Source organism: Rhinolophus sinicus, chromosome 2, assembly GCF_057876585.1.
Source record: "Rhinolophus sinicus isolate RSI-liver-muscle chromosome 2, RSI-T2T, whole genome shotgun sequence".
In the NCBI taxonomy this organism is placed as follows: Eukaryota; Metazoa; Chordata; class Mammalia; order Chiroptera; family Rhinolophidae; genus Rhinolophus; species Rhinolophus sinicus.
Window position 1 is genome coordinate 109,373,662 of NC_142502.1, and position 12,330 is coordinate 109,385,991.

Sequence of the window (12,330 nt, forward strand, 5' to 3'; positions counted from 1 at the left end):
TAGAGACAAAAAGGGGCCGGTGTGAGTAAACGTGCAGGTTTGGGGTAGGAAGGTTAGCAGATTTTTCTTCTGATTTGAAAGGTGGTCATCAGTTCAGATTAAAGGTCGCGAAGGCAGTAGGATCAACAGCGACTTTCTTCATCTGAATGAAGTTTGAGAAGTTGTTGTACTTTTAAGACGTTGCAGGACAGCATTTCACTTTCAAAATTTAAGGTGAAAATAACCGATAGAAACTTTAAGCAAAGCAAAATGTAGTATTAAAAATGTACGGTGGGAGAATTTGCTCACCTGCCTCCTTAGCGCAGTAGGCAGCGCGTCAGTCTCATAATCTGAAGGTCCTGAGTTCGAACCTCAGAGGGGGCAGTAAGGCTTTTGGCTCCTCGTTCAGCATAAAGTCTACTTCTTGGTCTTTGGACTGAATAGATGTTTGTAAGTTGCCAAAAAGATTAAGGCTAAACTTTCTTCCTCCTGATTAGTAGATGTACAGATATTGTAAACAATAACATAAAGATATTTTTTGGTATTTTTAATTGTTTTTTGGGTGACACTAGTTAATAACTACGTAAATTTCAAATGTACAATTCTATAATACATCATCTGTATATTGCATTGGATAATCACCACCCCAAGTCTAGTCTCCCTCCCTCACCATGAATTTGACCCCCTTTACCCTCTTCATTCTCCCCCTTTCCCCTTGCCCCTCTGATAAGCACCCTTCTGTTGTCTGTGTCTATGAGTTTGCTTGTTGCTGTTTTATATCCCACACATGAGTGAAATCATGGTTCTTGTCCTTTTCCATCTGACTTGTTTCACTTAGCATGATACTCTGAGGATCTATCCATGTTGTTATAAATGGCTCTATTTCATCTTTTCTTATGGCAGAGTAATATTCATTGTGTATATATACCACATTTTCTTTATCCAATCATCTATCAAAGGACACTTTGGTTGTTTCCATGTCTTGGCCACTGTGAATAATGCTGCAATGAACATCAGGGTACATATATCCTTAGGAATGAATAAAGGAGCCACTTTAAAATGGAGTGGGAGCTGCCACCCCCAAGGAACTGCTTTGCATGTCTTATACCTCAAACCTTTGAAATGCTAAAACAGGGAAAAATAACCTTTGCCCTGCGCCTAGAACAACCTTGTGCCCCAAAGAATTGCTTACAAAGGTATCAGGAAAGCAGTTATTATGACTCCTGGACTCGTGACTACTGGACTGAAAATTTAAAACATTGTTTAGAATTAATGTCACTGTTATTATGTTACCTGCAATAGAAATATCTTTCTTCTATTGATGTTGCTCTCCTTCCTTTTCTCATAAGTTCCCATGGCCTTTGTCTCCTAATCAGTACATTGTTTAGGTTTCTGCCTGAATTAATGATTCCCAAATAGCTATTCTTGTTTATCTCAAATAAACACTTGTAACCTCTTACTTTGAAAGGCCTTCCTATATTTAGGTTAACAATATAGATATTTTTCTTTAGTTCTTTATGTGTAATATACTTGTTATAGTCATCTTTTTCCAATGGACAAGCTCTTTTGTCCAAGTTCCTCTGATTTCTATTCCTTCTTGGGACAGTATCCTTCTATTGGTGCAACTTTATTTATTGAAAAAAAATGGACAGATACATGAACACCTGATTTATGCAATCTTCCCAGCAAGTCTTGTTGTTTCCTCATCATATATACATGCGACCTCTTTGCCTGGGCCTCCATACTTAATCTGGTCCTAATTGGTTTCCCATCTGTACTGGCTAAATACTGTTCTGCAAAAACATGAGTCCACCAGGAACCTCAGAATGTGACCTTATTTGGAAATAGAGTCTTTGCAGATGGGCTTAGTTAAATTAAGATGAGATCATACTAGATTCGGGTTAGTCCTAAATCCAGTGACTGGTGTCCTTATGAGAAGGCCACGTGAAGATGGAGGCAGAGACTGAAGTTATGCTGTCACAAGCCAGTGAGTACCAAGGATTGCTAGCAACCACCAGAACCTGGGAATAGGCAAGGAAGAATTCTTCCTGAGAGGTTTCAGAGGGAGCAGAGCCCTGTCAATACCTTGATTTTGGACTTCTAGCCTCCAAAACTGTGAGGAAATTAATTTCTGTTGTTTTAAGCCACCTAGTTTGTTGTAATTTGTATTGGTCATCTTAGGAAACTAACACACCTTTCCATCTCTCACTCCCCAGTCTTCCATCACATCACCTCAACTTGTTTTATTTTCTTCATAGCACTTATTTCTATATGAAGTTGACTTGTCCTTTTATTTGTTTAACATGTTGCGTACGGCGGGGTTTAAATCCCTCATACCCCTCTGTTCCGGGAGGTTTTTAAAAGAAACTACTTTAAAATGCACTCTTCTCTTTAAAGCGTAAATGCTTCTATGTCATTTATTATTTTTCTATGGAATTTTTTAGGATTTACTCACCTATGATGTTAGTAATCCCTCCTGGTGTGATACTGCAGAAAGCAGCTTCCTTTGTGCAGTGGGACACGGCAAAAATTGCATATGTACCGAGTTTCACTTCTCACTTTTTTTGATGCGCACACTTTACACAATCGTGTGTGATATTTTTTCTGTTCTCTTCCCACTTTAAATAAAATAATTCGGTGTTTTCCCAAAAATAACATAATTCAAAATCACCTAAGGGATACTAAGTTTCCAAATGTTATAAACAAATCACTACAGTTCTGGAAAACTCTGTTTATTCGTACATCCACTGTTGTGAATGTAACACGTGAAATGACTCATGGGTGAAAAAATGTATCCAATTCAAAATCACTATTTTTTTAGAAAAAAAATAATATGAATTCTAAAAAGTGTACATATGATGCAGACTTTATTCATTAACGACATTTGCCCGTTAGATATTAACGAAACACAAATAATTCAATAAAATATGCAAAGTAAAAAGAGTCAACAGTAAAAACGAGAATTCTCGTTATCCATCCTTAACGCAGGGCTCAGAAAAAATGAAGATTCTCGTGATCCGTATGCAACGTATTAACACCTTTATTGTCTATTTCCGACCCACCCCCTTAAATTGTAAATTCCATGAGAGTCATCTCTGGGTCTGTTTTATCCACTCCTGTATTTCCAGTGCCTAGCACAGTATCTGACAAACAAAACAGATAAATCAATGAATTAATTAGCATATTAAATGTTATTCTTTTCCTTCCATGTTCCTTATCACTATCTTATTCTAGGCAATCAACAGCTCAAACTTGAATTTTTGCAGTAATTCCCTCAGGAGACACCTATCGGCATTCTTTTTGCAGGCCATACCTCTTTGGTTCTGTCTGTGCTGGAAAAAGAGAGGGCAATATTTGGACTGCTCCTGCAAAATGTCTCGACGTCTGGAGAGTCTGTATTTTAGGACAGCTCCTTCAACAGGTCATTCTGGTGCAGACTTAAAGAGACATACAATAGGGAACATCTTAACAGTGTCTTTTGGACCCTCGGCCTCTGGTTCCAGTAGTCTGCGTCTGACACAGTTAAGGATTTGGGAGAGGCCAAAAACATAGGTGGCCTGGCTGTTCAGGCAGCCCCTTAGGAATACTTGATCCTCATTGGAGCTATTACCATTCAAAAATCTATTCGTCTCCTATGTAGAATCAGAAAGTATTTCTAAGTTCACCCAGAATTATACAGGCTTGCAGGACTGACTCACAATAACCAAATGTCTGAGGCATCCAAGCCAGAGTGAACATATTATAGCCATATTGGTGGTTGATCAGCATATTGTCTCTCATGTAAAATAAACTCTACATTGGAAAGCAAATAACATTAGATGGTTGCTCTGTGAAACGGTAATAACAGCAACAGAAGTAACAGAATATTAATGGCTGTGATATCAAGCAATGGTGGTCTGGTGCCAAGCCAACCCAAGCTCACTGAAAATTGTGTTGGCTTATGTAATTGCCTCAGGCAGAGATGGAAACACGGAGTCTAATCATAGCATTCTATTTTCCTAAACAAGGTTTCAATCCCATTGGTTAGATGAGAATTTTTAGTTCTATTTAATTTTCGTCCTTGGTACATTTCTTGGTTTGGATATCCAGAAAAGATTCCTCAGCCGCACATTTACCAACCAACTCTTGAGTAGATCGCTTCTATAAATGGCCAACCACATCCTTTATAAAGCAGATGTAGTATCTTCACTTTGGCTTTATTTTTTTAGTTAAATGGGATTAACAGGCAAATAATGTGATTCTGGCACAAGGTCTTGTAATCTAAAGTGCTGCTTAAAGAGTCTATTTAGGATGGATTTGAAGCCGAGAGGGAACAGATTAATAGGGAGAGACACAGCTTTGAACAGTGTGTGGCACACAGTAGGTGCTCAACAAATAACTGTTGACTACTTCCCACTTGATAAACACAGATGTTAAGAGCAGGTTATTAAGTATCAATCTTGTTCATTTTTATTTGAGTCAGGTGGTTATCTTGACTCTCTATCACTTCTTGTTTCTTCACTTCTTGTTTCTCTTTTTGCTGCTTCCTTCATCTTCTGGTTTGCATGACTTAAGAGATCCAGTCAACAGCACTGAAGTAGGAAAAGACGTCCAATGCAACGAGACAAGGGGGAAACTTTTTCTCTTTTTTATGTAGGATGCCACTAGTGATCTGGTGGTAAGCAATTCCAGAATAATGGCAAAAGATAAACAATCAGTAATTAATGAAAATTATTGCACATCGTACTACACATTCCACATCCCCAGTACAAGCCTCCATCCCCTCCTCCCTCCCAACCAGTGAATTTCTTGACGCTGATGTTTTTGTAACAAAAACAATTGCCAAGCAGATCTCAAAGGCATTTGAAAAAATCTCCTAGCTTTATCTATAATTGGTATTTTTAAAAAGGAAGAATTTTGGAATATTTAATTCTTAACGAAAATCACTATTTTGTACGAAACATTACATGGTTGGGCTAAAGAGAAAATTACCCGTTCAGTCTCATCGAAGCAATTTCCTCGTTTTTTTGTTTTTTTTTTTTAATCTTAGTGTACTCTTTCTACCGAAAACATAGAGGAAGAACAAAGATGTGTTTACTCCTTTCATTATCTGGATCTTTTAGGTTAAAGGAAAAAAAAAAAAAAACAAACACTGCCCCCTCTGAGGTTCGAACTCAGGACCTTCAGATTATGAGACTGACGCGCTGCCTACTGCGCTAAGGAGGCAACTAGCTAACTGCGGCTCCCTGATGCTCTACCAACATTATTATATGCGAATCGTTTTAACTTCTGAACCATAGTATTTCAAAATAAAATGGAACTGATTTATTTTGCATCTAAAATAGCCAAAGTTTAGACGACAAAGCCATGCAGAACAAGACGAGCGCCGACTACCAGCCCAACCCTGTTTCCCCCGCGGACTTTTCTTCGGAGATTTCAAGTGCTTGGAGCGCGACTGAGCCCGGCCTTTGAGGAAGTTCTGTTCGGGTATGCCCCGGGCCTGCGGGCACAGTCCGCCTTCTGAACGGCACCCAAGACAAATAGCTGGGGCTGCACTCTTTTGCTCCCTCGTGAAGTTCTCTTGAGGCGCTCGGTCCCCTAAAATGGATGGAGGTGGGGGCAAGGGGACCTCAAGATTCTTTCCTTACTTAGCAGTTCCCGGGCTAAAACCAAACGCCCGGACTTGCTCAATCCTGAAGTCCGAAGGGTTACTTTCTGCGGTCCAAGCGGATCTAGAATCCACAAAGTCCCCTGGAACTCTCGGTCTGTAGAATCAAGCTGGCAGCCGCGAGAAAGCGAATCGGCGGGTGTCAGGCAGGTCAGGGGGTTCTCGGCATGCCCGGGGGGCGAGGCCTCCCCCATTCGCTGGAGGCGTGGTGGGTGGGCGAGGCACCGAGAAGCGTTGGAACCGGAAGAGAGAAAGGACCGGGAAGGAGCGACGGGAGAAGTGCAAGTCAGGGGGCGACCAGCGGACGGTAGAGTGGCCGAACGGTCTAAGGCGCTGGCTTAAGGCTCCGGTATTCTCGGAGTCTCGGGTTTGAAGCGCACGCCTGCTAAGGGCAGTTTCTCTGGCGCAGTCTACATTCCTTTATTATGTCCAACGTGGACAGCTCTCACAGGCTTCAGGTCGGGTTCGTCAACTCCTACCACTTCTGTTTTCCAAAAGGTTAGGGATAACACCCGTGCGCACCCTCTCCAAAAAGGTCACCAACGCCTGATAGCCCTTCAATTCATTATTTCGGTTAACAAAAGGTTAATGAGCACCTACCTGCATGTGACATTTACTGACTTCATCATTGTATTTTCACCACTCAGAAGTACCCAACATATAACAGACCTTCATTTAATACATTCATTTATTTTTTAAAAGTTGATTCTGCAAGTGTCCTAGAATGAATAAGTGAAACTGTAGAAAGATGTTATATTTTTATTTTGGTAAGATCTCCCTTTTGAACGGTGAGATTAAAATCTAACTTGCCCTTGCTTGGGTTGGAAATAATGGCAAAATCAAAATCACCAGCGGTGACAGTATTCTCGAATCAGGATCCTGCCCTGTCCCTGACATCCAAGGAAAGAACTGTGGAAGGAGGCTCGGTGAAAGCACTCAGTGAAAACCTTCTCCTGCCCAGTTCCCATCCTTGTGTTGGACTTTTCCTTCGCCCTAAGGCTGAAAAATGCAGAGATCCATCTTTTAAAAAAAAAAAAATGCTTTTAAATTAATTAAGAAAAAGAGGCAGAACTTTCTTTTAAACCAACGTCTCCTTCAGAAAAAAAAAAAAGCAGGCGTAAAGCAGTATTAGGACGATAGTAGGAAACAGCTTACCAAAAGAGGTTCCATGGTGTAATGGTTAGCACTCTGGACTCTGAATCCAGCGATCCGAGTTCAAATCTCGGTGGAACCTTCCGTTTTCCTTTCTCACCTTATTTACCATCACGCGAGAGTATCAGCCAAGCTGCTTTCAATTCTAGCGTTTAGATTTCTGAAGGGCTCTCGCAGCGAGATGAAACAGGAGATTCCGGTCCATTGTGTCAATAAGCTCGGGACAAGCCTGTAAATCACCGAGTCTGTGTACGGGTCCTTCTGTTTTAACCAGTGTAATTTTTCTCCCAGGACACCCCCGGGATAATGAGCTTTCAGTAAACGGGCCTTCAATTGAATAAATCAGTATACAGGGCAAAACGTGATCTGTGATTAAGTAGCAACCAAAACTGACAAGGAAGGGGACAGACGTCACTGACCGTCAGTCATTAGGATCGAAAAGGAAAAGGTAGAGAGAAAAATGAAAACAAAATAAACAGCTGAGAAAGTGATTCGAGGTTAAAACGGAGGCAAAACCTTTGTGTCAGAAGTGGGATTCGAACCCACGCCTCCATTCGGAGACCAGAATCCTCCGGCAGGGGAAGCACAGCTTGAGTCTGGCGCCTTAGACCACTCGGCCATCCTGACACTACGAGACAGTGGCTCAATCACTGACCCCCTCAGTTGCTTCAAATGTGTTCTCACTGTAAGCCACTTAATGTTTTTCAGTTTAGAATTTCTCCAAGAAATGGGCGTGTAAATCTCCTTTCTCACTGGAGTCGGGAACTTTGCACGCGGCGTGGCCTGCCTCAGTGGGCCCCAGTTGGGCGTTTCCTTCTCTCCCGACCAGCACGCCCCGGGGCACCCGAGCAGAGAATTCTAAGAACGCGCAACCGACTTCCGACTGGACCAGAGAGAACCCCTATTATCCGTGACCAGAGCACACTTAGCGAGGGCTCTGTTCCAGAGAAGACGCCGGCAAACCAGCCGAATTGGTGGGAGCTCCGCGGAGAGGAGTGAGCGATCCAGTGTAGACGCAGGGAAAAAACCGGCGAGTTAGTATCCGCGGGAGAGGTGCCAGGTGGATGGGGTCTGGAGGTCGTGACCGTGAAGAGTGGATGCTAGTGTGAGGAGCAGGCCTGGCCCGCTCCGGAGTTGAAAAAGAAAGAAGCGCCAGAGTGAAAAGCAGAGAGGCGTGAAGGGGATGTTGGCACTGAGCCCAGGTCCCCAGTCCCTGGCCCCGCCAGACTCCCAGTTCACCTCCGCTCTGTCTGCATTCGGCAGGAGATTTAAGGTCTATCAGTGGAATTTTATCCCAGAGATAAAGAACCGTAGACACTGACGTTGGAAGGTCTCCCAAAGAAATGGCCGGATCTCCACGCGGTCCGCAAGACTCTTCAGTCTACAAGCTTGGTCCACCCCCACAGAGCTTCCACGTCGGGAGTTTAGTTCCTTAATTTAAATATAAACGACAACCAAGAATCACCAGATGTTTATGAAAATATTTCTACAATAAAGAAAAGGGCTAATATAGACAAGAGGTGGGAAAAGGAACTAAGCGGCAACAAATACAATGCAAGAAACTGGATTTAAAAAAAAGAAATCCTCAGTGAGGTGAGAAAATATGTTGCATTCGTGAAAGGAAACAAATGGGTAGTTCTTAAAATTAATATTTTGATGGCAGACATTTTTTAGAAAGAATTTCAAAATAAAGTAGAAATCTCCTAGAAAGTGTAGGATCGACATGGAAAGTAGGAGAGACTCGATAAGAAAATAAACGGGTGTATAGTGAAAGGTATACCATCAAATTACCAAGGCTTCCAGGAAGAGAAAAGGAGAAAATGAAGGAAAGCAGATGAAGCTAGAACACAAGATTATTTTCCAGAACTGAAGACCGTAAATCTCCAGATTTAAAAAGGCCCACCAAATACCCTGTATGTGTGACAAGAGACGCACATCAAAGCATATCATCATGAAATATCAGAATCTTAGAGATAAAGTGAAGATCCTAAAAGCTTCCACAGAGAAAACAAAAAGCTTGTATAAACAGGGTTAGGATTCAGAATGGAATCTTTCTTCACAGCAACACTGAAAGCTGGAAGACAGTGAAACGATGCCTTCTAAATAATTTCCATAGAGGTCAATTATTTTCACACTAGATTTCTGAACCCAGCCAAACTACCAATCAAATGTGAGTGGACATTTTTAGTCCTACAATCTCTCAAAAAATTTCCCTCCCATGACCCCTTTCTTGGAAAGCTTCTGAGGAATTGTTTCATCAGTGAATTAAAAAGAAAAAGGAAGACATGAAGTCTAGTAATAGGGCACCTAATACAGGAAAAACGGTGAAGATGAATGAGCTCCAGGATGCCTACTGCTTAGAAAGCAGTCAGTCTAGAGTGGAGCAGAAGGAAGACTAACAGAAGAATGTTTCCAAGGAGGAAAATGGAACTGACGTATTTGCCTCATGTGTTTGACCATAAAAAGAGTGTCGAAAAGCTGGTGTTGAATTAGGAATAAACGTTTAGAAAAGTAAGCAAAGACACAGAATGCAATTACTTAGGAAAACTGTTTGGCAGTATCTAAAAAATTAAACATATACTATCCTGTGATCCATCACTTCCACTCTAAGAACTGAGTGCACTTGTCTATTTATGGACATAGAGAAGAATGTTCAGAGCAGCTTTATTCATAACAGACAAGAACTGAAGGTAACTCAATACCCACAATGGCAAAATTATTAAATAGTGATATACAGTGAATCACACTACACAGCAGAAAAAAAATTGAATGACTGCTGTAAGTAGGAATGATTCTTACAGACATAATGAGTAAAAAAATGTCAGACACAAAGAGGTGCTTACTGCATGACTATTTATATAAAGTTCAAGAACAGGCAACATTAATCAATGTTTCTAGAAATTTGGAATAGCGATTTTTTTCTGAGTGACCTCTGAGGGGTGGGTATTAATGGGGAAGAAGGACGAGGGAGCTTTCTGGGATGCTGAAAACGTTCTTCATTTTTATTAACAATTCATTAAGCTCTACACTGAAAACCTGTGCACTTTATGCATTTTTTACCTTGAAAATGTTAAAATTATAAGACAATTTCTTACTCAATGTCAATTCAATGCTATATATTTGTAAGCTCTGAAGATATCAAAAGAAGAAAGAAATTGTTGTACTCTTGGGAAGACAGGGAAAGTTTTATAAGAAGCTGATTCTGGAGGAAGTGGGTTGCCTGCAAGGAAAACAGAGGTACCTACTTGTTGAAGTTCAGCTGAGGAAGGGAAGAGAAATGGTTCCTGAGTTCACAAAGGCATTGTAATCTCCCTTAGGTCCAACATACTCCAGTCCTTCGATAATTTCTCCCTTGCGGTTCAGGATGCCATTCCTTCCCACTCTGTTACTCTTTTTCATAGGATCCTGTCTCTTCCTTCATAGCACTAACACCAATTAGTAACCATATATTTGTTTGTTTAATAACTTAATGCCACTCCTTATTCTAATTATTTCATACTAGGTGACAAACGCTCCCAAACTTATGGGTCATTGGTGTGATTCTTCTGCTCTGTGTGGCATTGACCAGCCACTCAGAATGCATCCGGCTGACAGTTGGGCTATTCCTCATTCACATATCTGATGCTTGTGAGGGAGTGGCTGTAAAGATGGGCTCAGTTGAGCCCCTCCCCCTCTATAGAGTCCCATGGTAGGGTGGTGGAACACTGTTGTGGACTGAATTGTGTCTCCTCAAAATTCATGTTGAAGCTCTAACCCACAATGTGACTGCATTTGGAGACAGGGCCTTTATGGAGATAATTAAGGTTAAATGAGGTCATAAGTGTGGGGCCCTAATCCAATAGGATTGGTGTCCTTATAAGAAGAGGAAGAGATACCACGGTTGAATGTGCACAGAGGAAAGGCCATGTGAGGACACAGAGAGAAGGTGGCTCTCTGCAATCCAAGAAGAGAGGCCTCAGGAGAAACCAATACTGCTGACACCTGAACCTTGGACTTCCAGCCTCCAGAAAATAAACTGAGAAAATAAATTTTCTGCTGTTTAAGCCACACAATCTAGTATTTTGTTATGGTAGCCCAAGCAGACTAAGAGACCAAGGCAGAGAAGGTCAGCCCGCTCACAGGCCAGGACCATTACTGGTGTAGAATCACTGCCATTCTTTATTGGTCAGAGCAGTGACAGGGCTGCCCAGATTCAAGGGAGTAGACTGCACCTCTCCATGATGCAATGTCATGTGCATACAAGGAGGGAAGAAACTAATGGTGACTATCTTGGAGATAGTGACCATTCCTGCCCCCACCCAGCCTCCAGTGAGCTCCATAAGGGCAGGAATCTTTTCTAGGGGTCCCTTGCTGTTTGAAAGGAGGGGTCAGATTAGCTTTTCCTCCACTGTCTCCAAAGATTTGATCCTCAGGAAACTGAATACAGTTAAATGTTGGAAAGCAACTTACCAATTCAAAAAGAAATATTTAAATGACTAAAGATAATCACATTTTTCAATGACAGTATTACCTGAGTAAAAAAAAGTGTTTGACAGAAACCTGGGTTAGATCAAGAGAGGCCATGTGTGTACTGGTTAGTTTTGACCCTGGAGCCAGTCTACCCAGATCCCAGTCCTGGCAGTCATTCACTGACTATGTGACCTGAGACAATTCACTTAACAATTTCTCCAGCCAGAATCTAGAAGGATTTTGTGCCTTAACTGACAGAACCCAATATATAATAGCTTCTAAATAGGTATCTATTATATAAAGAGCTCATATCTCCTTCTCCAGAATGAGAAAATGATTGGTGCAAATCAATTATTCTTAAGTATGCTGATTTTTTTTCCTCCTACTTATGTTCAGTCCTCTGGATCCATAGCAGTGCATTCTGAGAGGCTGCCATCTGGGTTCTGTTTTGGTGGGCTTGCTGGGTGATGGTCAGAAAATTACAAAGCCACACCTGTACAAAAGAACTTCTCTTTCCCAAAGTGCAGGCAAATCACTTTCCTTTATCAGATGTTCTTCTCTCCTCCCTCTCTCCCCATCTCCCTCTATCTCTTCCTCTTTCTCCTTTTCTACCTCACTTCATTATTGCATGCCAAAATCTAGATTTCCCTACTTTAAGATGTTTCTCTCCTTGTCTGTTTCAGCTTCATTCTACTTAGAAATAGCTCAGGAGAATGGCACTGACTATCTTGATTTTTGTCCTGCCTATCTGCCTATTCTTCTGTTTCTATTAGCGCTTTCCACACACACCAATGTCCTCTTGCTTGTACCACTATTGCAATAACCTCCAAATCAATCCTCCTGACTTATATTGCCTTTACTATGACCCAGACTATCAATAGGTTACTGCTATGCTCACAAAGCTTCAATGGCCCTTCCTCTTACAAGGATTCAGGACTCAGAGTCTGTCTTCCATAGCCAATTTTATCACTATTGCTTTTTCTCATGAATTTATTTGGCCAAATTTATCAGTATTTCCTGTCTAAATTTTCTTCCACATATCCACTGCTAAACTTATTGCAAGTCAGATTCTCTCGTGGTTTACCAATATCCTACCAATAGAT

At 41.4% G+C, this 12,330-nt stretch overlaps 4 non-coding genes across 4 annotated transcripts; 2 read left to right on the forward strand and 2 right to left on the reverse strand.

Moving 5' to 3' along the window:
- Positions 1-290: 290 nt before the first annotated feature.
- TRNAM-CAU (transfer RNA methionine (anticodon CAU)) lies at positions 291-363 on the forward strand. Its single transcript has one exon. It is a non-coding gene; the product is annotated as a tRNA-Met (tRNA).
- A 4,748-nt stretch (positions 364-5,111) lies between these two features.
- TRNAM-CAU (transfer RNA methionine (anticodon CAU)) lies at positions 5,112-5,184 on the reverse strand. Its single transcript has one exon. It is a non-coding gene; the product is annotated as a tRNA-Met (tRNA).
- Positions 5,185-6,788: 1,604 nt separating this feature from the next.
- Positions 6,789-6,860, forward strand: TRNAQ-CUG (transfer RNA glutamine (anticodon CUG)). The gene has a single exon. It is a non-coding gene; the product is annotated as a tRNA-Gln (tRNA).
- Positions 6,861-7,299: 439 nt separating this feature from the next.
- TRNAL-CAA (transfer RNA leucine (anticodon CAA)) lies at positions 7,300-7,405 on the reverse strand. Its single transcript has 2 exons — positions 7,368-7,405; positions 7,300-7,345 (listed from the first exon to the last, which is right to left on the reverse strand). It is a non-coding gene; the product is annotated as a tRNA-Leu (tRNA).
- Between the last annotated feature and the right edge of the window lie 4,925 nt (positions 7,406-12,330).